Raw genomic sequence first — 23793 nt, 5'->3', positions numbered from 1 at the left:
TGATGCAGCAAACACCTGATAGAAATCTCACTCTTTCTCTAATTCCACAAAATTCCGTTACTTTTATTGCTTAGAATTCAGGTGTTACTAAACAGGAAATGCTTAGAAGACCACGAAGGTCAACCAAATGAATGAATGCATTAATACAGAAATCAAGATAAGACACCACCCATGAATGTGATTCATATCAATGACCGCAAGATGCTCACAAATTTGTAGGTGAACGGGTCATGGTCACACGGCAAATGTGAAATTCTGTCGCAAAACTAATAATCAGTAACAGACACAGTGAGGCCTACTGGCACACTGCCCGGATCGGATCCTCTCAGACCGCATCTAAAGCCTCCTCGGGGGGCCTTTAATGGAACAACAGCTGTGCCGACGCTATTTCTCATTTAACTCACTTAGGCTGCCTTCTTATCACAGGCTCAGAACAAAAACACTGGGTCGCCTCTCCAGCCCTTCCCTCCTCCTCTACAGCTCCCTAACATGATTGTAAACTTTTCAAATTTAATTGCAGTTCTGGAAAATTGCGTCGTGAATTTGATTGAAGCCCCCAATAGAAAGTAAATCTGCCGGCTTCCTTGGAGCAAAGCTCCCCGTGGCCACATTCCCTATCCCAGTACACAGGCAGAGAAGGAACACAGAAAGCTGCACACACATAATCATACACACACCCAAGAGGGCACTCTAATGTAATTAGGTACAAACCAATTATTCAAGCAATCAGTCTCAGTTTGATGATGTGTCAACACTCCTTGTCAGTCCTATTTCCCAAACTGTTCTTGAGCTGCATCACAAATTTTGTATTCATACTCAGCATCCATAAAAGCTTGCACTCTCTCCTCAATTTTAATCATTGTGGTCTCGGCAATCAAGAGCGAAGAAACTGTTGACAAGAGGTCAGAAGTCGAGTTATGAAATATTACAAAAGTGTGGATTTAAATAAGCCACTCTGCTAGTTATACACCCACATTTAATGCCAAAAATTACTACTTAAATGCATTCAGTGGCCTAGTCACGACAGGTGAGGAGGCAGAGCAAATTTAAAGCATGCAAGGTAGGAATTTGGAGACAGAAATATATATATATATATGAAATATATACATTTCACAGTAATGTACCTGTCAAACAGCAAAACAATGTTTTAAATAGAATGTCGAGAGCAGGGAAAGTGAAAGAACAGTACACCAAGTAATTATTTAATAGGCTTAGTTTAGGTCCTTATTTTTTTCTTTTCTTTCCCCTTCAACTGTTTAAGGTGCTATTATGATTGACAATTTAACTTTTAGGCAATTCAGCATGACTTCATTCCCACACGGGAAAGGGCGGAAATTTCCACAGAAACCAAACTGTGGTGAGCATGCTGTCGTTGGTGGTAGCCACTACATGTTGTCCTTCTATAACCTGAGAAAGCAGAACTATTCGCTATGTGAAGCTCTTCCTCTACCAATTTAACATATAGACAGATACTTAAAAATGTACATTCATCCACACAAAACAGTGTAGACCTTCAAAAGTCATTTTGAAAAGTTTACAACTTTACAGTGTAGCCAGAGAAAAGCAATATGTAGGTTAATACCTGGGTTATGATCTTTCTCTGATACTTTATTGAATGAAAAAAAAAAAGCTTTTTCTCTTAGCCTCTCTTTACCCAGAGGTCAGAGGTCAGCTTTTAACAGAGCAGCAAAGCTGTCAGCAGATAAGGATTCTGTGTGTTGCTCAAGGACACATCAGAAAAAGATGGAGCCAAGGAAAGGGAGTTCGATGGGAAAGAAGATTTTAAGAACACACAGAATGCCAATGTTGTTCATAATTCTTCTTTAGGATTATATATTTGTTAATCACACTATTAGCGTGGTGATGTGGGTCAGGTGGATAATGACAGACATTTATGGTTCGAAGAGAATAAAGTATGACTTTGGTGATCTTCCTTTTATTCTAACGCTCTCACGAAATTTACATTTAAGTTTTTTTTGTAAACCACTTGATGAATTTGGTACAGACATTCATTGAGCCAGACAATGGATCTTTGGTGTTCCCTTGACTTTTTCTTTAGCATTACCAGTATGTTGATATTTGATTGTGTCCATCGTTTTCATTCCCAATTAAATGAATGACATTCCCATCAGCCTCAGATGTATTATTGCATTTAGTATTAATTAGCAAACGTTAGCACCGTAGTGCCAAACTCCAAAGGCTAAACAGCAGCATTGTATTGTTACAGCTTGAGCCGTAACACTGTATCTACAGCCTCACAGCACTACACTAACTTGATGTACAGTATCAGTTTTGTTTACTACAGGAGATGCAAGTAAATATATTCTCAGCCCAGGGATAAACACATATTGTAAAATACATGTATGCTCTACAGGCCATGTTTTCATTTCTACACTGCCTTTGCACCTTTTTGGAGGTATAGTTCCTTGTCATTAGTGAGCTAGTAGTAGAGCATTACTCTATAGGCTATATTGTAATTGAACTGTGTTTTGGCAGAAGCTAATTACTTTTTTTTGTTGTTGTTGTTATAAGACTTCTCTTAACATAGTAATAGACAAATGCAGCCATATTCCCCCACTTTTCTGCCAGTTTGGGACCCAGTGGCATACAGAGGGCAACCAGGGCGAAGCTGCCACTACCACTGAGGATCGGGTTGAGAGTAGCAGCGTCCGTACAAACTCCGACATTAAGTCTGTCAGCCCTCGAAGAACTGCCGGCAGGATGCATCGTTTACATGGAAGTGGAGGGGGGACAGGGTCGTTAAGATCGAGGTCCGGCTAAGAGGGTGTTTGACCGACACCCTTCTTGCAAGGGCGACCGCCAGTCCCCGCCGGTCGCAGCCTCCACCGGGGGAGGTCGGCTGCTTGCTCGCCTGGGGACGGAAAGATATTCCAGGCAGGCAGACAGGCATTTATTAACTAAAACCAATTTGTGCAATATTAAGCGAATTGAATGGGACATTTAAAAGTAACACAAAAGTTAACTTTACCAAGAAACTAATTATTTCAACGAGTAACTACCTGCCAATTATCAGTAATTTGCACAACACTGCTGGTGAGCCTTTGCACTGCCATTGTTCTTCACTACTGTCGCCGTGCACGCTCCTCCAGACTGAGGAACAGCTTCGCCCATGATGCTGTCAGGATGCTGAACTCCCCTCTCTCCCCCTATCCCCATAAAGTCTGAACTTTTGCACTACGGACCCGTATTTGCATTACATTGTGCGTATATATATACCGCAGTCAAGCATCACTGTGGTTGTTGTTTGTTTATATCGTTACATATTTATAATTGTCTTGTTTTATCTTTTTATTTGACTCACTGCGGGACTGTGAGAGACAATATTTCAATCTCTCTGTATGTCTTGTACATATGGTGGATTGACATTAAAGTTGACTTTGACTGACTTTAATGAACCTTCAGTGGCTTGTAATGACAGTTTGACATCATCAAATCAGCTGTAAGCTGCAGCGAGACCGTCACCTCCCCACATCATAAAAGCTGCTTTCTGTCATCAACCTTGTCAAGTCGATGGCTTGCAGACTCTTATGGATTGTTGTGAGTCCCACTAATGATGATGTTTCTGGAATATTTCTGTAGTCTGTAGATGTCACCTTCTGTTGACATGCTAGCTAGCTATCTAGCAAGTGATTAGCCCTAAAATAGCATGCTTTGGGAATCTTTCCTTCAAAGCATCCTCCCTCCTCCAACATCACAATAATTCAGCCGGTCTTCTGAAACGAAGTTCGAGAGGTGAGAACCTAAAATAAAAATGAGCAGAAGATCAGTTGAATGCAAGGATGAGTGACAAACAGTAGCTAAAGTTGGCTCGCCAGAGTTACTTTTTCAAATAAAACACAGAACATTTTGACAAGTTCCAATCTGAGTTAAGGCTGTTGGCTCCAGTTTGGTACGAGGTGTCTGAGCCTTTTCACAACACAGCCACCTCTTAAATTCAGCAACTGTCAGTTTGGGCTGCCTGCAGTCAGGGCACCTCCATTTATTTGTGTCTCGTCAAGGAAAACCAGAGCCACCATTCTTTTTGAACTGACAAGAGCAGACGATAACACATTTGTGCACGTCACCGCTGGACGGTTCTGAGCAACAAGATGACATCAATCTTTCTGAACCTTTGCCATTAGGTGCTCATTTGGGAGTTTGCTCTGAGAAGAGTCTCTTTCAGTCCTTCAAGTAACTCAATTTATTTTATTTGTGTTTCCCTTATTAGAATCTTGGGTCTGATGACACCAGTTATCATCAAGGGGAGTACACATTTTTTATTAGTGACTGGACAGCAGAACATGAAAGCTTTTCTGAGACCAATTACAGCATAACTGTAAGAGGAAATGTTCCCTCTGCATTTAGCATATGATCTATTCCAATTCCTAGAAGAAAAGGCAACAAATCAGCAGTGTTGGAACACATCTGTACAAGTGAGAAATCTCAAATACTCCCACTGGACTAACTGACATCAACGATTTACTGACAGGCACCTTATTGACATGCCACACCAGCAGTACAGGTGAAATGACAGTATACTCCCCAGTCGCTCTGCACCACATTGCAGGGCCCTAGTTTCATTTTGAGCTGCTCAATCTCCCCACGTCACCCACCATCCCCCAACACACACACACACACGCGTACACACACACGTACACATGCACACCCTTCATACCATCTCATAACCCATGCCCCTTTTGCCATTTCTCATTCCATTAAACCCTGAATTATTCAAAGCAGATGAAATTGATTTCTTGATAGTTTAATCGCAAATCAAAACCAAACCTTGGGCCCAGTTCATTCCCTTCGGACAATTTTTGACAATCAAATATTCATGGAGAAATGAAATGTTAGCAGATCATTTCTGCTTCTGGCTGATTAGGAAGACACAATGAAATTCAGATGGAGAAGAGAAGGAGGCATAGAATTAATAACGCCAATATGCCACGGAAAAATTGAAAGTGAGATAAGATTTTTAGACTTGATTCTATGATCCAGGAAAAGTCCCTGTATTGAAGGCTTACCAATTTATTTTATATCAGGTCAATTTGCTGCATAGAGTAACTGATGATTAAATATATGTTCCAAACCTATGCTTAATTTATTTATAATGAATCCTTTAGCCGGAATAAACCCCTGATGAATCCCAATGTTAAAAGAAGCGCATGCAGCTTGTGCATTGTATTGCACTGTTGATAATAAAGTAATCAGTGATGAGCAGTAAAATATTCAGCAAGTTGTGACTGGACAATTTTTTTCTTCAGCCTTTGATAGTAACCCCATTTCTAACTGAAATTCAGGATTAAACCTTGTGAAATTATTTATACGTTGTTAAATATATTCTATTGGTAATTGGTTGGGCATCAACAAGCTTTTCAAATTAAAAATGGTAGTCTTCAGATTTCTTCTTTCTTAAATTGAGTTTTTGTTCTCATGAAACCCATACAAGACGTTACATACAGATTGATAGCTGTGGTACATTGAAGGAGTAGTTTGGTGTTTGGGGAAAATGCATTTATTTGCAATACTACTGTTAAATATGTAACACTCTACAATTTGCACATTTAACACTCTGCACCGTGTTGGACTCTGTTGATGCTGCTTTACTGAGACCTTTACAATAGAACATACTGGTCAGTTTTTCTTTTTTTTAATGTCTTATATTTATTACTTTTCACCCCGGTCCTGAAGAAACGATATCTCATTCCATTGCATGTGTATAAATACGGATATGGTTGGAATGACAATTAAATGAACCTTGAACCTTGATAGTTATCACACACATATCTGTCAGCAAGAATGAGCGTGTGCGTTTCTCAGAATCTCAAACTATTCCTTCAAATGCTGTCAGAATTTAGTGATTTTCCATAACACGGTACAGCTCGACTCAACTGTATCCAAAGCTTTGGCCCAATGGGAAACGCAAATCGGTAGTACCTGGTACTTTCATTGGTATCATTGCTGACGTTCCAAGCGAGCTCAGCCGACACAAAAACGCAATATGGAAACACTTCAGAATACTGATGAGTCTGAAAGAATTCTCACAAGAATCATTACAGCGTCATTGCATCACTGCGTCATCATCATCATCAAAAGACATCCTGCACAAACCCACAAAAATATGCTGTGGTCAGTTGAGGCGGTTTAGATGCTCCTCTGGTTAATTGCTGATAAACATATCCAGCGTGTGTGTCGCATCAAAGATGATGTGATGGTCCCACTGTGGATGTAGTGGAGGATGAAGTCCAGAAAACGACCAGATACCGAACCTGTTGAGCTGTACCATGTGAAGGAAAACCGCCATTTGTTTCTGGTGATGTCTTTGCTCATTGTCACAAAGACATACATTTCCTGCTTGTAGTGCAGTATATACTGACACAAAAATCACGGTTATAGGTTATTATTCTATATCTTTTCATTTAAGTTATTTGTGTGTTATAGTTTTGGCAACATGGTTAAAAAGTTTACCACCATTGCTTCTTTTCAATTGAGATTATTTTAAGTATTTACATTGTAATTTCCAATTGCCAATTTCACTTCCTTATCATTGCATATGAGTGTTGTCCAAAGCCTGACACAGAGGTGGGTTCGATATGACTCATCCTTTGATGGCAGTAAGTGCAGATGTTCACAGTTAATTTGTTTGCATCGAGCGGATATGAAGGCGGGCACAACAAAGGTGTCTTAGAAAATAACAGTGTTACAGAAAAAAACTCCCTGTACCCTCAGGTCCCAAAACATTGTGTGCAGTTCATCATTTAATAACATTTTCAGAAAAATATTTTCATAGAGCAAAGAAGTTTTTTTTTAAAGAAGTCACCTCCTACTTTAACACAAGTATTCAGAGTTTGATGAATGTGGAACAATGTGTTACCTCTCTCTGAAGACTTTCCAAATGTGAAAGCCCATTTCAGGGTTTCATATTAAAAATGAAAACTGTCCTACCATTATTACCACATTACCATTATTCCGTTTCTGAATGATACTTTCATTATAATTATGTTTTGGCTTCAATTTAAAAATGACATGTCTAGACTGTATATAATGTCTATAAATAATGTAAATACACTATATCTCCGTTGGAAGTATTGTATACAGTATTTCTTTATTAGCATAATCACCATTGTGTTGAATTTCCAAAGAGCAGGTGAGAATGCAATTCCGTTTTTTTTACGGCTGTGTATCATTAAAGAAACGTTTTGGTGACCTGATGTCAATGCAGATTCCTGAACGATACTTTTTTGATACCAATTTTATAAAATCCCTTTTAAGAAAAAGAAAAGTACGCATTACGTTATAAGTCTTTAGTTGTCTGTAGCAGGCCTGTGCTACCGCGGGGGTTCCTCGTGGACACAGACGACCGGCTGAGTCACAAAGTTCGTTTTTAAGTTGCTTTATTTTCCCAGAGGTACATTCCACTGCTCTCCTGCCCCGCCGCCGAGCGTCCGTCCAGTCTCTGTCTTCTCTCCCCTCTCCAGGTCCTCCTCACTTATATAGGAGAGGAAATCATCCTGATTTAGTTCCGCTGTGCCAATTATCCTTCTCCCGGCACCGTTCCCTGAACCACTCCCCGCCACCACATTGTCATGCAGTTTAGAGGGGGACAATGTAACACAGGTTGCTTTCTGTAGCTACCAATAGTACCGATACTAGTGCTCCCTAAACACTTCACATAGAAGCTATACTGCTAGACGAGATCATTTAATATTCCCTAAATGCCCCACAAGATATCATTTAAGGCTAGCTAGCTCGTGGGCTGGCTGGCTGGCTGCACTCAGGCATGCTTCCAGTTTCTACAAATGTATGAAACACAGACAAGTGTGGCAAATTTTTTTTTATTTAAAAATAGCAGCAAAAGTTATGCATTTTAAAAGGAAGAAAGCGTTGGTGTGGAGGTAGCCTTGGAATTCAAATTTGGTACTTAAAGGCGAGGCCTCTTTCTATAATAAATAGTACCAAAGCAATTCAGTCAGTGCCATAAAAGTATTCGGGACTCTACCCCAAATTGGTCTGCATTCATTCAAAGAACGACTCCCTAGAAATGACTGGAAATCACCTCTGAAAGGTGAACCTTGGATGATTTGAATGCATTTAAGAACCTTTGGGCTGCACAGTAATTCTTTTTTTTTTTTTTTTTTTTTTTTTCAGATCTAAAAAGTTTTGTGATAGGTGCGATGAATGAAGGTACAAAGCATAAAAGGGCGAGATCAAATGGCATCACAGGGAATGAGGAAATAAGGACGGACTTTTAATACAGTTCTGCCCGCGTTGCTAATTCACTCACCATGTCCTTCAGCTGAAAGCAGCTCGAATCCGACTGTATCTTATCAAGACAAAGGAAGACTTATTCACACTGACACGGAGAACAGTAACATCAGATGTATTAGCTCAACAGATTGCAATACTGGTCCAAACATACTTGTGCGCAGCTGCTTCCATCTCTCTGCAGCATCCTTCCCGAGGTTGTGTTGCTAGATTTACAGTCTTGAGATGATTGCAGAAATTGTAATTTTCAAGATGCTGAAATATATTTTCTCGCAGAAGAGTCATAAAACTCTGAATTAGGTCATTCATTTTGCGAGAAACACCTGATTATGAACAAGCCAACAGTTTATATCACACTGGGTTACGAACCTGGAGAGTGGCATTTCCTTTGTTTCAGTCTTTTGATGCTCAGATGACCAATTCAAAATCAAATTATTTTCTTTATAATGGTATACAAATTATTTGAGTATGCAGATAAATGCACACAGTAGTGATTAAAAACACTGCAGCTAAACTGCTTTGACTTAATACAGGCTCTGGTGATGTAAGGCCTTTTAATAATGCAGAAATCCACTGGATCGCTACAAGACTCTGCCACGCACTGCCTATGGGATCATGACATGCATTATAGGAGATAAGCTATCCCAATTGGCCCTCTGCAAGGTCGGTCTGGTGTATCATGGAATCACAAAATGGTTAGAAATGAGCAATAGAACTTGAGAGTCTGCATACGACTTGGCGCTCTACTGGACAAGAATGTATTATTTACCTGCAATTGGCGGTACCACATGGGGACTTCCTTTCATGCAATAAATACAGTATATGCCCTATCATTGCTGCGCTTTTGCATTGTGTAGCAGCAGTGGAGTAAAATGCACTTGAGACTGTGTCTTATACTTTCGCACCAGGGGCCATGTCTCATACTACCACACTCTTCTCGTATATATGTTAGTTGGTGTGTGTGTGTGTGTGTGTGTGTGTGTGTGTGTGTGTGTGTGTGTGTGTGTGTGTGTGTGTGTGTGTGTGTGTGTGTGTGTGTGTGTGTGTGTGTGTGTGTGTGTGTGTGTGTGTCTATATAGCTCTGCATAATGTAATACTATTTTTATTTTAATAGTTTTAACGTAGCATGATCAGTTGAGGAACATCTAATGTGTATAGGTCATAAACAAAAACTATAGTTTGTTCTTAATCTGGAGAATTTCTGACAATGTAACAGTGTTTGTTCAGAGTCTGTATGTCAGACGACTGTGCAGCGAGTGCCTGGCAGAGGACCTACTCCACTAGTTAAAGTTCTCAACAACATACATCATTTGCTGATATTCGGTGCAAGGTTACAGAAGTGCTTGCGTTTGTGGAAAGAATTTCATGAAGCTCTATTAGGCTGATTGAGCTGGAGCCAAAGCCACAAACACACCTGTGGGCTGCGGGCCAGTGCGGCTGTGGTATTCATAATAAAGAGGCTACAGTACGGGGGTTTTATTGTGCTTAGGTTTTGTGTGGGCACTCAATAATGCAGACTAAAAAAGGAAGCTTTTCGGAATACTTATGATTGATACTCCACTGCCATCCAGTGGAGCTGGAAGAGACTGCAACTGAGCAGCGCTCCAGACGAGGCATATAATCCAAAGGTAAAACATGGATCGAAGGCAAAATGTTGTTCTCTGTTTATCAGGCTATTAATCTAAAATATGAGATCAGAAACATGTGATTACTGACTGAAATGTGCACACACTTGATAAAATGTCAAATTTTGACTTAATGTACTTGCCTACATAAACTGTTCTTTTACCAGTTAATAATAGGGACACATATTCTGAAGCTCTACTTTATACAATCTGCTATATCTGTGTTAAAAGTGATCTGGCCTCCCTTGTCCTTCAACTATCTTCCATCATGATTCATTTAAATTCCGCAGGTGAAAGCCGTAAAGGTGAGCTACTTTTCCCCCGGATTCACCTGACCGCTCCGTTTCCTCCGCAGTTGGTAAAGCGCACCGACCAGAACATGTTTTGCTACTCGCAGATGTTCACCAAAATGGTCCTGCAGCCTGTAAATTAGGACACATCTGGTTTTGGAATATCACTGACCTCTGAAAATGCAGAGGTTCTCTGAAAATGAACAACTCTACCACCGTTAGAATGGGCAAGACAATGTCTGAGTTTCCCTGAATGTGTGGTTGTCCCAGGAAGTACTGCTTACATTAACCTTTCAAAACCTCATCAAGCCTCGAATCAGATGAGCAGCAGCAGAAGATCAGACTGCCTTTTTAATGCTATCAGATAAGAACAAGGTGATTGAGGTACAGTGAGCGAGCACAAAAATAGTTACATTTATCTGGGACATATGCTGCCCAGTGTGACAAATCTGAGTGTTGTAATGTGCTCGTTCATTGCGAGGGAAGGATGTGGTAGCAGTAAATTAAATCCATGGTTCTGTTCAGGTTTGTCTCAAAGATGTATGCAGGTGTTACATGGCAGGTAATATTACTTGTTTCTACTAGAAAATGAGAGGACAACATAGACCCTTTTTTTTTTTTTTTTTTAATGTTAATGGATACCCAGTAGGAAGATGTACCATTGTCTCAAAGTCTTTTCAAATCTCCAGAACTTGCAAAAGGTGACACTTTTGCAGCAAGGTGACCAGAGAATCTACAGGAACTGAGTGATATGTCTGAAAGCACAAGTACAGACTGGTCCCAGCAAATCTGGTCCTAGTTGTTCGTAGCTAGAATCTTATTTTTCTGTGTCTTTCTCAAAAAATGAACCCATAGGGTCTTTTGTACAGCTTATTGTGATCCATGGTTCTGTTTTAGAGAATAGCATCCTCTAGCAGTCGTGTAAATAATGAGAGGTGTACTAAATAGAGGCAGTTGAGATGATGTCTTTGTAATGGGAGATGTCTCAAAAATCATGTCTCCTTTATTGGTTACATGGAAAATCCTGAAAACAGTTTTACTTTTGTTTATATCACCAATGAATAAATAAAAGTCAATGGGACTTAATAAACAACAAAAAAACTGCATTCTTGAGATGTTGCTTTTTTCAGTACTGGTTAAGGTGCGGGTACATTATTATTTATACTGTACACATACTACATTATACATTAATATACCAACAGATGATTACCTCCTGGGAATTGGATTTCATGCAGTTCTAATTATGCACTGTGCATTAATATATATGAGCCATGAGTTTATTCCACAAACCTACAAAACAGCCCACCGCATGTTCCACTCCATAGAAACGCATTACCATGTGAACGTTTATTTCTAGGTTACATTAGTTTTTAATGTGTGTCCATGAATATTGTACGTGTCTTTTTTTCTATTAATTTCATATGTTAACATTACAGTTTTGATACATTTAACTCCAGCTATTGTGTCTTTATGGGGTTGGTGCAGAGCTTTCATCAGTTTCCCTTTCATCGTTTTAATTCATTTTAAAAGGAAACACTACAGCATTTTATGGAGAACTGTCAGACAATCCATCTGTCATCTTGCCTTTGTGCCCCACTGCCTTTTATTTTTATATGCACATAATATTTCAATTGTTATGGTTCCTCCAGCATTGACAGCTCTCTGACTTGTGCCAAAAATATTCAATTTGGCACGACTACCTCATGACTGATACAATGCTTTTAGTCTCATTCAAAATGCATTTTTACAATATTTCAACACGAGGATGTTTGCTCTTTTCCGTGCAAACAATGGTGTCCCGTGGAAGGTCACATACAATAAAAGATGATGTGAAAAGGTGGCTTAAAAAAGCAGCAGTCTTTTTTTTTTTTTTCCTCATTTCAGATGTTGGGCTTATGCAAATTAATTTTTGATCAATATGGACAGGTTGCAATCATGTGATTGATGCCATCAGGCTGCAAAACCCCTCAACATTTTTCACAAACTGTCCCATTTCAACTTACTATCATTTATATAATATGTTGTATACACAACACTATATGCCCCGCATAGGTGGATCAGACCGTTTTAAGTACGTAGGCCATTGTAGCAGATGGGCCAAGGCACAGCACACCACATGAAGGTGATAAAAAGATAAATAGTAAACTACCAGATTAAGGAAGACAAGCAGCTTGATTCCCCTGCTGTCCTGCTGTTAGGTCCTACTGACACTTCAACAGCAGAAAAAGGTCTCGAGTGTCCCAGCTGCTGCCTCGACCCATTCTGAGGACAAACGGCAAAAGCTGGGAGGGACATCCACAGCTGGACTTTAACTCAATTCTATGCCTTTCTAAGCATTGGACTGCACCCTACAAGGGTAAAGGTGGCAGCTATCACTGATCTCTTTATAAACCACCCCAATACAACCGGCTTCCAAATATATGTAATTTCCCCTATGTAGATTTCACTAATAGTAAAGAACAAGGCATTAAGCTTTTGTGGTAAGACAGCAGTGCACATCTCACCTGTATCTAATCTTGATACCCCAGTCTGTTTTTTTTTTTTTTTTTAGCTTAAAATCATATCCTGACATTTACTGCATGGATTTTTCAGTCTGTTTAATGGAACAGCCAGAACCCTTCTGTCATGTTTTAATGATCACTGTTCTGTTTTACTCTTTTTCTTGACACAGAATCCTATGATAGGATCTTAGATTCCTTAACCTCCAGGAAGACACTGATTTCTTTCCATGTCACTTTAAAGGTATGAAAGAAATAATTGACATGTCACTCATTGCATTTAACATGCATTAATGAAGTGAAAAAACACTCATGAGTCAGAAGACATAAAGAAAAGAGAAAAGATTAGTGGCAGGAGTTCAGATGCTAATCTTCTGATTTACGTCAGAAGTTGAGATCCATGCCCAAAGGAATAGTAACCTAATAACAAGAGTTACATAATAAATACAATGGTAACAACTGTCATAAATTGATAACTGTTTTCGCATGTTGGCGGACTATTGCTTGGACTGCATCGAGGGATGTCAAAAAAAAAAAGGAGGTTAAATACAGGTGAAACTCACACATTAGTATATTTTAGAAATAAGTTTAAACATTTTTAAACCGTAACAGCCTTATTAATGAATAAGCAATGCACACACAATATCCTACAAACCATGCCTAATTGTAAAAGTTCCTTTTAGATCCAACAACTTTAGTTTAAGGGGCAAAACATTTAAATGTTTTATATATATATATATATAAAAAAAAATGTGTAATATACACACCATCTATTACCTATACTTCTCCATGAAAAACAAAAAAAAATAATATAATACACCAACAATTGGTGTGCTAATGCAAGCTAATGAATAGGACCGCAGCGCTTTTTGGGACAGTGAAAATGAATCAAAGACATAAGAGGCCGAACACTTTTGTAGGCAAAAGCTGTGCCATTCAGAGAAAAGATACGTGGATAGGAAAAGAAAACCGTAAAGGGCAAGTAACCGAATACACACATGATTGCTGAATTTGTTCAAGGTAGAGATATTTAAAAGTAATTTGGTTGAGTAGCAGTGTCTTCACTTAAATATGCAGCAATTTATCTTTTTTCTTTTAGTGCAAGACTATAAAGGTCTGTTCTTACCACTTTAAAATGGTGTTTTATTTTAAATATTTAGCATAAACGTTAAACCAATCAAGGGTAAACTTTTGCTGAAGCGGTTCAAATATAGGGTCCTATATCCATACCGGCTCAACGTGAACCCAACAAAATGGGTGCAACAGCACAAGAGGTGTGTTAGTAAACATACGCTCACAATGTACAGTTTTTGTGTCATTTCTGAAGTGACATCATGCTTGCGTTTCCACCCACTCAAACTAGGTCTAAGTGCAACACAGTTGACCGAGGGCTAATTTCATGGCTTTAGTAGGCAAAAGCGCAAATGACCAGAGCCCTCCAAAATCCCACAGACAGGTTTTGTAGGTGTCCTACGTATGTCATCACACTTGTATGAAAAAATAAAACAAGACTTTTAAACGCAATCTTCAAATTCAGTTAATTATATAAAAAAATAAACAGACTTTTGTTTATTAAAGTGGTTGTGAATCAGTCAGTTTGCATGCGCCATGACGCAGTTGCCAGTCTCAGCTATATAAAAATTATAAAAGACAACTTGTGTTAATTATAAATGATTTGCAATTAAATTACTGATAAAGGGGTAAGAATTCAAAAGTATTTTCATCTACTCATCTGGTTTAGTAGTCTAGCCATCTGTGCAAGGCCACAGAGTGTAACAAAGCATTATTTATGCACAAAAGGTTAAGGTAATTTATTTTGGCCATTTTATGAATAGTAAATAACGGAAGGTAAATTACTCACACTCATAGCACCCGATGCAGTTTATTTATTAACACCACAACATCAGTGACTTTTCAAGCACACTGCTTTTCATCACTGTTGATGATAAATGAACTGCATCGGGAGCTTTAATTGTGCATAATTCACTTATGCTCACTCCTCAACATTGTTCCAGCAACTGATTTCACTGTATTGGAAGAGTGTTCTTTTTTTCATTTTGACATTTAATTAGTGATGAAATGGTAAACAAAGTTTTGACTTAAATTATCCACATTTCCAATGCATCCCCTGATATAGACGACCTCAACGCCCCAAAAAGCCATCAATGCTCACAGTTAAGACCGTTTAGGCTGCTACATTCACCTCAAGGGGAAAGTATCTTGGTCATTGATTGTCCATTATTGAAGTCAGCTGTGACACACCTTCAAATGATTCCTACTGTTTTATAACTGCACCACACTGTGAGAAAGGTGCGCTTGTATTTGTGTTTACCAAATAACGGAAAAAGATGGTCACACCCAGATGCGCTCCCAGGACCAGGACTTACATTTTAGTTTTGCCTATTGATTGAAATAGTCTTGAGTCTGAAAAATGACATGCAATGCATAAAATGATCTTAAATTAAGTGTACCTGCAAATTATTTTATGATTTTCCTTTGCAATATTACAACGTATCCCAGTCATTACTAATGATCAAAAAGGTGACCCCAAATATGCTCTACTTTTTCTTTAAAATGGGTTTACAACCCAGTTTATTTGCAATCAGTTCTTACTTATTCTGCCCTACTAATTTTCCTATTTAAAAAAATACAAATATATATTGAAATGACAATCAAACACTGCTGATGACAAAAAAAAAACAGAAAAATAAATAATATTTTCAGGCAAGTATAGCATGTTTTTGTCAGACATCTCTGCTTAAAAGCAGAATTCTAATAGATTGCATTTTACTTTTGGTCTTCCAACATCTAAAGGAATGAATTACACCTTCCTTGAGCCATGTTACATAAACACTACATTGAATCTGCTCCTCACTGTGAAGAGGCGTCCTCCCTTCTCTTCCCGCAGGAGGGTGCTCCTCCCTTAGCCCTTCTGGCCATACAGGAAGTCAGCACAAATGATGATAGAGGTCCTGCAGGGTGCTCTCTTCAGTCAGCCAAGGGTGATAATGGGGTTACAGTGTTCAATTTGGTGCTCTACTCCTGCAAGCTTACATCAGGCTCTCTCATCATTCCTCTTAAAAGCAAAATCCTAATCGTTCTGCCAGCAGAAATATAGTTTTGGCTTTGAAGATGTTTTTTTGGAGGGGTTTTTTCCCCTAAAGAAATAAAGTTTTGGCTTTGAAGATGCTATTATTACAGCTATATCTATTTATTTCCCAGGAATGGACTTGAGTCTTAAGTGTTGGAGGCGTTTCAGATTTAAAATGAAAACTTCAAAAGTGTTTTAAGCAGAATGTCTGATAAAATGATGTGCGACAGTATTTAGCAAACAATGAGGAAGCCTGACTTTATGCTCCTCCTCTCAGGTGCAGCTGATCACCAATCAAGGGCAGGCAGAGCCCCACAACCACACCGGAAACAATGTCAGCAAGGCAGAGGGACAGGGCCAAGCACACTACATCAACACTGCAAGTGGGTGGAGACATCACCTACAAGAGAAAACACAGGGAGCAAGAAAGGAAGGAAGAGCTGGTGGACTGGGCTGTCTCAGTACTAACCAACCTGAACAAAGGTGTCAGTGTGGGATCTACAGCCTGCGATGCAATCAGTTCCTCTCTACTGACGGATGGCAAAAGCCATGGACAGAGCACAGCCTTATCCTAAACCTCATCCAAGACTAAACACTGGAAAGACAACAGTGAAGAACCAGCTTGTGTGGACTCCTCACTCTTTCCTGAGCATGTCCTCTGCATTGATCAGGGTCCTGCACAAACAGGGAAAAGATTTGGGTGCTTCTCACACTCAAACTGTTTTAGAGCACACTGAGGTGATGTTGTCATTGGTGGAACATCCTTCCATACTTTTGCTCCAGCCAAGCCATTACCCAGGATCATGTCCATCCCTTTCCACTGGCAATGAATCACACCGTCCCACGACCACTTCACCCTCAACTAAGCCAAAGAACAAGTTGAAGCAGTGGAACAGCACAGAGATAGGAACCAAATGAATACCAACTACTGGAGTCCTCTCACCAGTGTCAGTATGCGATTAAAAAGGCAATAATCCTTTCAAAATGAAACTCTGTACTGTACCTGTATCCCAAGATCTTTACCAGCCTCCTCTCTGCATCCCGCAGAGATACAAACCCCTTTGTCATGAAAGGCGCATAAACTTCTTTAACCTTGCGGCGTGACATCACATGAGACATTTGACCATGTACTAGTGGCCCTCGGGCAATCAGACCAACAAATTTTACATAAACTGTAGACTTGGGTATCCTCTGTGTGGCCCTAAAAATTGGACACTCCTCCTTCCAATGGCCTTTGTTTTTACAGGAATGACAGTTTTTACATGGATCAAACTCTCAGTCTTTGCCTGGAACATTTCTAACAGTGGCCTGCAAAAACTGCTGAGCCCCAAGAAATTTGCCACGATTAGACCTACTATTATATTCATCCTGTCCATCAGACCAGCGCCACTCTGACCCACCAAAATGGGTCAAGACGTACTCATCTGTCAAAACAGCCGCTGTCGATGCCGTCTTGACCTTGCTCTCATTGGTGTACACTGCAATATGTCTTGGAACTGAGTTTTTAAATTGTTCCAATACAATAAGATCACACAAATCCTCATAATTGTTGACCTGAGAGGCAAAACACCAACGTCCAAAATGCACCAAAATATCACGTGCAAAGTCAACACGAGTCTGCCTGTCAACCCTCCTCCAATTCTTAAACCGTTGCCGATGTGCTTCGGGGACCAACTCGTATGCTTTTTAACACCGCCGTTTTCACCTTGGCATAATCCATGGTATCTGCAGGACTAAGAGCAGAAACTCTGTTCTTTAAGCACAACCTGAGATCAAATAAAACCATGCAATTCATAGTGCACGACCACAGAGAGGGTTAACTAAGAAAGGAGCCTTCCCACTAAACTGCCTAAGTCAAATCTAACCAACTCCTCCCTAGTCTTCGTATGTGTACTGGTGGTGGGTACCTATGCACCTACAAACTGCTTGCATTGGACAAGGCTAACTGCCCCAGCCAATGCTACGGCGATGCCCCCGAGCCAACTGCTGATAGCCACCAGACAACATACAAAAATAACAAACCATCCCCAGAAAATAACAAACTCAACAATCCCTCCTGATGAGAAACTGCTGCAACAATTGAATTGGGTAGTGACAAATGCTCCAACTAGAATGGATTTATCCAGCCAACCACTCTCTTCAACAATCACACACATCATGAGCACACCACCCACAACTGCAGCCAGATGACCTGAGGAAACACAATCCACTACTTTACCAATAAAACAAACATCAACTCAACACAAAACCACCAGTTACCATGGGCCTCCCAAACCACTTTTGTTTCAACATTACCACCTAGGGTTTGACTACAAAACCACACTTTTAACTACTAAGTTACCAAGTCGACTTTCACCAAAAGAAAGCCGGACGCAAAATTGGACGAGCCTCCATTTGTTATGATCGGCTCGTTCAGGCCATAACAAGGGATGGGAGATCCACACAGTAAACAGGATTGAGCTCATATTTTAATGCCAAAAAAATCCCACAAACTGTGCAAAAATGGAAGACATTAATCAACCAAACTCAAAGGTTGCCATGGACGAGCGCAAACAATGAGGAAGCCTGGTTTTATGCTCCTCCTCTCAGGTGCAGTTGATCACCAGTCAAGGGCAGGCAGAGTCCCACAACCACACCGGAAACAATGTCAGCAAGGCAGAGGGACAGGGCCAAGCAGACCACATCAACACTGCAAGTGGGTGGAGGCATCACCTACAAGAGAAAACACAGGGAGCTAAACAGGAAGGAAGAGCTGGTGGACTGGGCTGTCTCAGCATTAACCAGCCTTCACAATATACACATGTATCGATAATAACTTAAAATGTGAACGTTCTGCATAAATGAATGCTATAATAATTAAATAATTTATACACACAATGAACTTCGTAGAAATGTTCTCACCTGTCTCCTAAAAGTCATTTCTGACTGTATAACTTGAAAAAATGTCTTCATGTTGAGAATCCAGCTGTATAAACATACTGTCAAAAAGTAAGCAAATCCAATGGAAATGTATGGCTTTTTGGACATACAGTATGAACAAGCAAATATTTGATCCTCTTTGAAACAGGGCCTACAGATCAATGTTGTAAGAGTTGAACAACAACATCAAGAAAATAACATTTATCAATTATGTATTGTTCAAATATATCAATATATATTATCCTGTGGAAAAAATAAATACACTTTTGGCGTTGGTCTCCCCATTTAGCAGAAGTTACTGTGTGACACACTTCCCACTGTCTTGGAGGTAACCATTGGCTGCATCTAAAACTACGTACCTCAGTTTGTATACTGACATGTATTATACTTATGTAAGTGCACATACTTGTATATTCCATGAATTTCGACAGGGTAGTGTTGTGTCATATCGTACACTGTGGTTTTGCACTTACGGAAATAGCGTGCCAATGATTTTCCTAAATATGAACATGCTCTAAGCTTCATGCACACAATAAACATACTAATTGCTTCAAGCCGACAATAGTATGGGAGTGCTTAGTGAAATGTGTGGATGTGTACAACTTGTATTTGCATAATACTGTGTTCTGCAAAAGCTGCAGCTTCCCCAGCCACTGCAGTTACAAAAATGGTCCCTCCCTTTCCTCTGCTACGCCATGGTGGCGAACATTAAGGGTGAAAAGTGTCCATCATTTCATACTGTATTTGAAATTGTAGACTGGTATAAGTACAATACTTATAGAGCACTATTTGTTTCCATACTACAGCATGAACACACGTATGCACTTATTAGTTTGCATGTACGGGATTTGGAACACAGGACCAGTGAGAGTGAATGGAAGACACCAGCAAAAAGAACATTTACAGAATTTCTTTTTTTAAAGGTTGTGTATAATAAAATCCCTGCTTGTCATTTTGCCACTTTGTGACAAATTATTGTCTGCGTTTTCCTTATGTCTTGCACTCTGAAACCATCTTACTGACACTTTTTACCACGGTTTCATGCAAAATGCCTTAAATTGCAAAATATTAGAATTTTCTTACATATGTTTTTTTTTTTTTTTTTTTTTTTACTAAGCCATTCCATAACCTCCATTTCTTCTTTATGGTTCATTCCTTCTTAGTTCAACTTGTGCTTCAACTAATACAAATTTCCATGGGATGAACATGTTTCTTTTACACATGACTGTAAACTAAAGGGACTACCAGTAATATTGACTCTACACGGAACTGTGCAATGATTGTTGGGTAGTTTCCGAGCATAAGATTTGGTCATTAAATCAATGAAAACGTTCTTTCAGTTTGCAGGAATGTTTGTTTTGTGAAGCTGTCAAGGGAACACCCATATAAATGTTGATGTTTCAACAACTTAGCCAGATAATTACAGTATTGCAAGAGCAACTTTTCACAGTCGTGTCAAGACTTGAAAAAAAAAGTGAGTTTACTCCGTTATCTGCAAGCATTAGATCATCAAAAGCAGCCTAACCCAGAGAAGCAAGACGACAGCCATAAATGCATTGTTGTGGGTGATTACACTGCAATGAGCTCATAAGTGAAAGTCCGAATACTCTGCACACACGCCACTAAATTTTGTCATTTTATTTTCTGCATAATGTACATAGTTAAATATGAGCTTGTAATGAATTTATTGATAACAGTACACACGTTTAGAAGTTTCCAGTCTTAAAAGCCATGCCAATTTGTTTATTCTGTTCTGTTTTTATCTTTCATAAGTAAACCTGCACAGGCTCAGCTGAATAGCCCCACTCAAATCACTGTCGCCTTCACAAGCATACTATAATTTTTTTAACAACTTTTCAAAGCGTGCAAAGTGTAGCCGAATTTATTCTGTTACAAGTACAAACAGCTAACCTCACACAGCTCCCTGTTGTATTAGAACAAACAGCTCAGCCAACATGTATCCGTAGTGCATTATAGAGACATTAGTGGCAATTAGTGACAGTAAGTATATTTATTAGGAGGGGGGGGGGGAGTGTTCTGGAGTGAAATTAAGAAGGTAAAGTTGATCCCGATTGTCAAAAAAAAAAAAAAACACTGATACAAATTTCCTGTTTGACTTTTATTTGAGACATGACAAAAGCGGAACTCCAGACAGACAAGCCAGGAATGCACAGTCAGACAGATGCCAGGAAAACTTGACGTATGATTCAATGTGCGCTCGCTGAACATCTGCAAGCAGCAGACATCAGTCAGTTGGTATGTGTCATGACTTTTGGCAGTGATAAGGTGGGGTGAATGGCTTGGAGAAGTTATCAATGACAACATTTATTTTAGCATGTGTTCTACTAGATTCATGTGTATTTTATAATGTAATATCATATCATATAATTGTTTGGAGGGTAAACCAGACAGGAGGGTAAAAGAGTGAGAATCTGTAGACAACTCTATTGATGAGCTAATACCAAGCGGCAACCAACAGTGAATCATTGGTTTGCGAACTGCCATTCTGAAGCTTCGAGTGAGATATTTTGTCAGTCGCTATCTTGCTATTTTGGAGCCAGAAGTGACCATATTTGGACAAGCTGGGGAGGAATAAGCTGTGAATCTGACCCTACACTACACCCTGTCCACCAATAGCAGAAACCTGTCTACACCTCAGGCCTGTCAATCAAGCAGACGCCCCCCAAAAAAATACTGCTTTTTGAGGTCTAATATCTAATTTATGATGGGATTATTTTTTGATTAAAACCATCAAAAAAACAAATAAGAATAAGTGAATGGCACCATTGTGACTTTGTATTTCACGAGAGAAGTTGAATAGGAGTCTATGGAGCCAGAGCCTTTTTGGAGATTTTGTTTAATAGTCACATATATTTGTATCGTCAACTATTAATTGTAATGTCTAGTCAGTAGGAGTATTGATTTTAAGTCATTCACAGTACCAAGTGTCAGTCATGAGCGAGTCAGGGGTAAGCAGTCACACGACAGTTGGGCTCCTCACCTGATAAAACCCATTGTGTCAGCACAAAGGCAACAGCACCTGATGGGTGTGTGTGTGTGGGGGGGGATTCTATTTACTGTAATTTCATTATAGTAAATATAACTCCTGAGTGACATGTGATGGCTTGTGCCTCATGGCACAACATGGGACCTAAACAGTTTATAGACAGTGCCTGACAATTTCACTTCAGTTGCTCTAATGAGGTGACTCAGTTTGTTGAGACCCTTGATTTTCAAAAAAGCTACATTTACACATTAGCCTCTTTTCAGACCTGGAAGCTATGTCCACTTTTAAATAGTCTATTACTAATACTGAATAAATGGCCACCGTTATACATTATAGTAATTTATCCTGAAAAATTATTTCAAAAAAATGTTGAGACAGATTGTCCCTCACTGGAGTGGAAAAACAAAGTGTGTCCAACTGACACTAGTATCAGTATTTCTTTCATGCTGCATAAGTAATATGACTGGAGGCATTATGGATGAATATGATATGAGGCTACAGTGCGAGTATATATTATTTAAACAGAAATAGGAGATCAAGTTCACAGCGAGACTCTTAAGCTTCCAATAATTGATTCATTTTACATTCACTGAATTCAAAATGGATGCATTTCATAAATGTTTTTAAGATGTTCTCTCACACAGGGGTTCTTCGCTTTCATTCCTCTTATACTCAGGGGGCAAAGGGCCCTGGGTGAAGAAAAGAACTGAGAACTTGCCAAAGACTGAACTCAACTTCTACTAATTTGAGCAGAAATAGAAACTGTTCAATGGCAACACAATGTTTCCACTGAAAACGTGTATTGCTTTAAAGTATAAATATGTGTTTTTGATCATTGGCATCGCATAAACTGATCTGAGTGGACATCATTTTGAAATGTGAAATTGCAAAAATAAAGCACTCTTAGATAAAAAATATAAAAAATTAAAATTAAAAAAAAATAGGCGTACATTTATAAAATGGCTTGTGAAAAGCTGCAAAAGTAGTTTGGCCCAAGTTTAGTTGTTGCTCTAAACTGGGTGTTAATCCAGGCTTCTATAAACCATAGTGACACCGTAACACACTTGTTGTCCTGTGTTACTTTTTAATTCATGACCACAAACCATTCAATAAACTGACACAGATTATTTTAATATTTGGTTGTGTGGTAATCCACAGAGGCAATGGTTGGTTAATCCCTCACAGACACCTGTAATCAGTCATGTGTGGATAAATACCTTTTTATTAATACAAGTAAGACCTTTTTTTAGATAATATATTCTAATTAAGGGCACTTTCACACTTTTCTTGTTTGGTCCAGGCCATAACAGCAGGTGTGAAAGGTTCCTTGGACCACGTTCCGAACCCAAGGATCAAAGTTTGGTCCAACCGAAAGAGATGATCATAATGAACTACGATTTGGTTCGTTTCCAGTGTGAAAACACTTTCTGGATGGGTTGGACATTTGGAACAATTACAGGAATTTTAGGCAGCATATCATCTCTCAATAAACAACAGAAAAAGAACTGGTACATGGTAGCACATGGACAGATAAGGAGGGTATTTAATCATAATTTGGAACGATGAGGAAATCAAAACTCACCTGAAATGCACAAAAATGCCAAAACTCAACACCATGATAATAATAATAAATAATAATAATATAGTGGCAAAGAAATGAATCTATCTTTCGTTTGTCTCCATTCAAACAGAAAAGGCTACCAGCTAAACTGACAACACTTCAAAGTCTGACGAAAATCCACCTACCAACCAATCAATGTCAAGAAAAGGGACATAGGCATGTCATACAAAGTTCGTATAGTGTTCTAGCAAAATTTAAACATGAAACCAAAACCAACTGGACAAGCAAGGTAACAAAGACATGAACCTGGGTTTGGACCTTGGTTGGACTTTAAACTGTGAAACTACCCAAAGAACTTAATCCTCACCTTCTAAAGTAAGCAAGTGAATGGGACTAAACGATACCAAAAAAGAAGATCTCAGCCGTGTGACTGTAGAGGAAGGCATGTGTAACGCCTCACAAACTGCTTTATTGGGTGACCTCACCTTTCCCGTGAAAGTCTGTATGAGGGAGACGCCAGCCTTTCTGAATTCCCAA

The sequence above is a fragment of the Brachyistius frenatus genome, unplaced genomic scaffold, assembly GCF_029030835.1.
Source record: "Brachyistius frenatus isolate BFR_SWC_R1_liver_20210118 unplaced genomic scaffold, ASM2903083v1 Contig_3, whole genome shotgun sequence".
In the NCBI taxonomy this organism is placed as follows: domain Eukaryota; kingdom Metazoa; phylum Chordata; class Actinopteri; family Embiotocidae; genus Brachyistius; species Brachyistius frenatus.
The sequence above is the reverse complement of the archived record's forward strand: the minus strand, read 5'-3'. Positions refer to the sequence as shown.